We start from the raw sequence: 6,000 nt of genomic DNA, 5'->3' as shown, positions 1-6,000 counted from the left end.
GTAAGTGATTTGTGTGTGGTGAGCTGGGCTGGGTCACACATCATAGAGTTGGAAGGGGCCATACCGGCCATCTAGTCCAACCCCCTGCTCAACACAGGATCAGCTCTAAGCATCCTAAAGCATCCAAGAAAAGTGTGTATCCAACCTTTGCTTGAAGACTGCCAGTGAGGGGGAGCTCACCACCTCCTTAGGCAGCCTATTCCACTGCTGAACTACTCTGACTGTGAAAATTTTTTTCCTGATATCTAGCCTATATCGTTTTACTTGAAGTTTAAACCCATTACTGCGTGTCCTCTCCTCTGCAGCCAACAGAAACAGCATCCTGCCCTCCTCCACGTGACAACCTTTCAAATACTTAAAGAGGGGTATCATGTCCCCTCTCATCCTCCTTTTCTCCAGGCTAAACATTCCCAAGTCCCTCAACCCATCTTCATAGGGCTTGGTCCCTTGGCCCCAGATCATCCTCGTCGCTCTCCTCTGTACCCTTTCAATTTTATCTACGTCCTTCTTGAAGTGAGGCCTCCAGAACTGCACACAGTACTCCAGGTGTGGTCTGACCAGTGCCGTATACAATGGGACTATGACATCTTGTGATTTTGATGTGATGCCCCTGTTGATACAGCCCAAAATGGCATTTGCCTTTTTTACCGCTGCATCACACTGCCTGCTCATGTTTAGTTTACAATCCACAAGTACCCCAAGGTCTCGTTGACACACAGGGCCATTCTGCATGAGTTCAAAGTACCAGAAGGCTTGCAAATGGTAAACGCTACTAATTTGCCATTCCGCATGACGTCGCACACAATCTGCAACAGTCCTGCTACACTAGCGCTAAAATCACTTCGTTGTAGCGATTTCCGGTGAATCCAGAAAAGTGGATTCACCCTCAGAAAATCGCTACACTCCTGTCAACAACCTGCAACACTTGCGAAAAAGACCTGTGCATTCTCAATGTAGCGGCTGCAACAAAGTCCCTCCCCCTGGCTCTCTCCTCCGAAATTCCAGCAAAGCGATCACCATTTCTTTTCCTTGGAGCGAGCAGGGAAAGCAACGAACCAGCGAGGCTTCATTCACCCAGCGAGGCTTCTCCGGCTACAGTCCCTCCACAGAAGTGCTTTAAAGCTCCCCTAAGTCCCTAAGCACAACACAGCCCCGTATGCAAGTTCCCTTTATTTTTGGCTGAAAATCATGCCCGTTCAGGGGGGAGGGGGATTTTTCTTTTCACTCAGGGGAGCGTGGCAACGATGAATCGCCAGCTCACACGCCAGCTAGATGGGTCTCTCCGTTGCAACGAATCAAGACATATTCATTGCAACGTTTGTGTGTGTGTGTTTTTTAAATCTGTGCTTAAAGGGAAAGGGGCTTTTCCGGAGCATGATAACAACCGCCCATTGGCTGTTCGTTTGATTGACTGCCAGGGGCGGGACCAAACACAGAAAAAATCACTTCCTTTCTAGCGATTCCTGAGAGACCAGAAACCTGTGGGGAACTAATGAAACGCTACTGGATTCCACTACAAATGCAGGTATGCGGAATGCCGAGATTCCACTATTTATTTGCTGGCAGGGGCTCATGGGAATTGTAGTCCATGGACATCTGGAGGACCACAGGTTGACTACCCCTGCTCTAACCAATTCCATATCCACCTAACTATCTGAAAATCCAGATTGCAGTCCTTCAATTTATCCATCAGAACATCATGGGGAACCTTATCAAAAGCTTTACTAAAATCCAAGTAAATGACATCAACCGAATTTCCACGATCCAGCAAACCTGTTACTCGGTCAAAAAAGGAAACCAGGTTGGTCTGACAGGACCTGCTGGAGACAAATCCATGCTGACTTCCTTGGATCACTAAATTGTCCTCCAGATGTTTGCAGATCACTCTCTTTAATATCTGCTCCATTATCTTACCCACCACAGAGGTCAGACTCACTGGTCTGTAGTTTCCCAGGTCATCCTTCCTCCCTTTTTTGAAGATTGGAATAACGTTTCCTCTCTTCCAGTCCTCTGGGACATCTCCAGTCCTTAAAGAGGTCCCGAAGATGATGGACAAGGGTTGTGCAAGTTCTCTGGAAAGTTCTTTGACCACTCTCGGGTGCATTTCATCCGGCCCAGGGGATTTGAACTCATCCAGTGCAGCTAAATGCCTCTCAACAACCTCTCTGTCCATGTCAACCTGCCACCCAGACACTATCTCTTGGCTACTGCCATCTCTAGATGTGCCTAAACCCTTTGACCTGTGGGGAAAAAACAGATGTAAAATAGGCGCTGAGCCTTTCTGCTTTCTCTGCATCCTCCGTTAGAGTTTGTCCATCCGCACCCAACAGTGGGCCTATTGCCTACTTTACTTTACGTTTGCTCCTCACATAACTGAAAAATCTTTTCTTGTTACAGTGGACTTTCCTGGCCAATCTTAGCTCACTCTCAGCTTTGGCCTTTCTGATGATTGATCTACAGTGCTTAGTAACCTGTAAGTACTCTTCTTTAGAGCTCTGTCCTTCCCTCCATTTCCTAAACATTTCCCTTTTCTTTCTTAGTTCCTCTTGAAGTTCTCTGTTCACCCAAATAGGCTTCTTACAGCTCCTGCAGTGTTTTCGTCTTTCTGGGATAGTCATGGATTGAGCATGCAATAGCTCTTGTTTGAGTAGTGCCCACCCTTCACGTGCTCCCTTCCCTTCCAGCATTCTCGTCCATGGTATGACACTCATCATGTCTCTGAGTTTATGAAAGTTTGCCCTACGAAAATCCAACATTCGTGTCTGGCTACAAGCTTCCTTGCCTCCCAATCTCAAAAGGAATTCTATGTGGACATTCCATCCCAGATGATTTATTAAGAGCACATGTTGAGGGGTCTAATCTGAGAGATTGGATCTTTAATAGTGATGCCATACTGGATAGACAAACAATAATAAAATCTAACTTTTCTCCTTTGTTTAAACTATTCAAAACAGTCCATCTCCGATCAGACTATTTAGTAACCATTTCTGTACAGAAACTTGGAATGGCGTTTGCTCATTTACGCTTTCAAATTATGCCATCAGCCCTACTCTGGTGTACCTTTTGACCTTCGCCTATGTATTTGTGGAGAACCTGCTGTTGAAGACCTCTATCATTATGTTTTGGATTGTCCACTAGGAGCCAAGAAGCAAATATATTGAGAGATGTTTGAGTGGCCAGAACTTCCCTGCGAATTTGGACAAAATAGCCTTATTATTATCGGATACCAACCCCCTAATTAGTTATAATGTTTCACTATTTGCATTAGCAGCAAGGAAAATTCGAGCCAAATTTATGCCACCAGAGAGCTGGAGACCTGAATTCTTATTGTCTTTTATTATCTATGGACTACAGCAGTGGTCCCCAACCTGCGGGCCGCGGCCCGGTGCCGGGCCGCAAAGGCCATGGCGCCGGGCCGCGGCTCCCTCTCCCCGCCCCGCCCCCGCAGTAAAAAACTTCCCAGGCCGCAAGCTTGCGGCCCGGGAAGCTTCTTACTGCGGGAGGCGGGGAGAGGGAATCAGGGCCGGGCCGCGCCTGTGCGGGCCACGCCCGCTCAGCCCGCGCCCATGGGCGCAGCCCGATCCGTGGGCACGGCCCGGGCGTGGCTCGCGGGCGCGGCTCGGGTGCGGCCCGATCCGCGGGCGCGGCGTGGGCGCGGCCCATGGGCGCGGCGTGGGCGCGGCCCGCGGGCGCGGCCCGATCCGTGGGCGCGGCCCGCGGGCGCGGCCCGATCCGCGGGCGTGGCCCGCACGGGCGCGGTCCGCGGGGGCGCGGCCCGATGCCCTGCCGGTCCCCAGCCTCGGAAAGGTTGGGGACCACTGGACTACAGCATGTATTGTTCTAATTCTTTTACTGTTTTTATATCAACTGATATGATATTGATCGCATTGTAATGGCCTATGGCTGGAAACAATAAAGTCTTATGTATGTATGAGGATATGGTCACTTCCCCCTATGGTCCCCACCTCCTTCACCCCATCCACCAACTCTTGCTTGTTGGTCAGTATTAAGTCCAGTATGGCAGAACCTTTTGTGGGTTCATCTACCATTTGATAAATGAAATTGTCAGCCAGACAGGTCAGAAAGTTGCAAGACTGAGGATGCTTCGCAGAGTTTGTTTCCCAGCACACATCTGGGAAATTGAAGTCACCCATGATGACAAGGTCCTGCCGCTTGGATATTTTCTCAAGCTGCTCACAAAGTGCAGCATCCACATCCTCTCGTTGGTCAGGCCGTCAGTAGCCACCACACTGTTTGTTTTCCCCTCGCTTATTTTCACCCAGATGCTTTCCACTGTAGATATGCTCTCCTTCACTAGAATTTCCTGACAGGTAAGCCCTTTCCTCACATACAGTGCCACTCCTCCACCTCTTCGATCTATTCTGTTTTTTCTGAATAGTTCATATCCATCCACTATTACATTCCAGTCATGAGAATCATTCCACCAAGTTTCAGTGATGCCTACTAGATCTTATCTTTCCATCAGCATGAGAAGTTCCAGATCTTCCTTCTTATTGCCCATGCTTCAGGCATTAGTATAAAGGCATCTGAATCCTTTTACTTTTGGTTCCCTATGAGCTGGCCTTCCTAGTTGAGCTGCTCATGATCGGTCTCCTTCCTTACACTCCCTATGTTGATCGTCTCCTTCCCCTTGTGGATTCAGCTTAAAGCTCTCCTGATGAATCTCCCCAGGTTCCTGCCAAACACATTCTTCCCCAACTTCGACAAGTGCAGTCCATCAGGTGCTAGTAGGCTTTCCTCAAGAAAGCCTATCCCATGGTCCCAGAAACTAAAACTCTCCTGCCGGCACCAACTACGCAGCCACTGATTCACCTCACACGAATCTGGGCATTAGACTACACTGAGGTCCTTGCCCCCCGTCAGCTGCATCCCCAAATACCCAAGAGTTTTCCAACCTGGATCAGGAGGGGACCTGGCAACCCTACAGGCACCATCAGGGGACTCACCTGCTGTAGTGCCTGCTACTTGTAGGGACGGCTTGTTATTCTGAGCAAGGAGGCTTCCCTCCCACATAGGAACACACACAAATCTGCCTCTTGTGGCATCAGGCCCTTGGTCCGTCCACGTGAGCATTGTCTGTCCAGACCGGCAGCAGCACCTCACTGTCTCAGGCAGAGAGAGCTTTTCCACCAGCGACTACTTGCTTATTTTAAATGGAGATGATGGGAGTGAACCGGGGACCTTCTCCATGCAAAGCAGAAGCTCTGCCCTTAAGAGAAGCCTCAGGGGAGGTAAAGGTAAAGGTATCCCCTGTGCAAGCACCGAGTCATGTCTGACCCTTGGGGTGACGCCCTCCAGCGTTTTCATGGCAGACTCAATACGGGGTGGTTTGCCAGTGCCTTCCCCAGTCATTACCGCTTACCCCCCAGCAAGCTGGGTACTCATTTTACCGACCTCGGAAGGATGGAAGGCTGAGTCAACCTTGAGCCGGCTGCTGGGATTGAACTCCCAGCCTCATGGGCAAAGCTTTCAGATGGCTGCCTTACCACTCTGCGCCACAAGAGGCTCTTCTCAGGGGAGGGCGGTATATAAATATAATCGATAAGTAAGGCAGCAGAAATGCAGTCTGAAAGCTCTGCCCATGAGGCTGGGAGTTCGATCCCAGCAGCCGGCTCAAGGTCGACTCAGCCTTCTATCCTTCCGAGGTCGGTGAAATGAGTACCCAGCTTGCTGGGGGTTAAACGGTAATGACTGGGGAAGGCACTGGCAAACCACCCCGTATTGAGTCTGCCATGAAAACGCTAGAGGGCGTCACCCCAAGGGTCAGACACGACTCAGTGCTTGCACAGGGGATACCTTTACCTTTACCTAAGTAAGTAAGTCACGGTCCCTCCTACAATGTTCCCCCCCCCCCCCCCCGCAGAAATGGTTGCCCCTTTCTCGGGTTCCGTGCATTCTAAGATCCCTGACTCAGGAGGAGGAGGGGCTAACAGGTTTCTTGGGGCTCTTTGGGCTTGGAAGAACGGCCCCGAAGGAGAG

At 50.1% G+C, this 6,000-nt stretch overlaps 1 long non-coding RNA gene across 1 annotated transcript; it reads right to left on the bottom strand.

Moving 5' to 3' along the window:
• Positions 1-3,137: 3,137 nt before the first annotated feature.
• Positions 3,138-3,941, bottom strand: LOC143820976 (uncharacterized). Its single transcript, XR_013225614.1, has 2 exons — positions 3,817-3,941; positions 3,138-3,341 (listed from the first exon to the last, which is right to left on the bottom strand). It is a non-coding gene; the product is annotated as an uncharacterized LOC143820976 (long non-coding RNA).
• Between the last annotated feature and the right edge of the window lie 2,059 nt (positions 3,942-6,000).

This window comes from Paroedura picta, chromosome 11 (assembly GCF_049243985.1).
Source record: "Paroedura picta isolate Pp20150507F chromosome 11, Ppicta_v3.0, whole genome shotgun sequence".
NCBI lineage: Eukaryota > Metazoa > Chordata > Lepidosauria > Squamata > Gekkonidae > Paroedura > Paroedura picta.
This window is presented reverse-complemented; position numbering and strand designations above follow the sequence as displayed.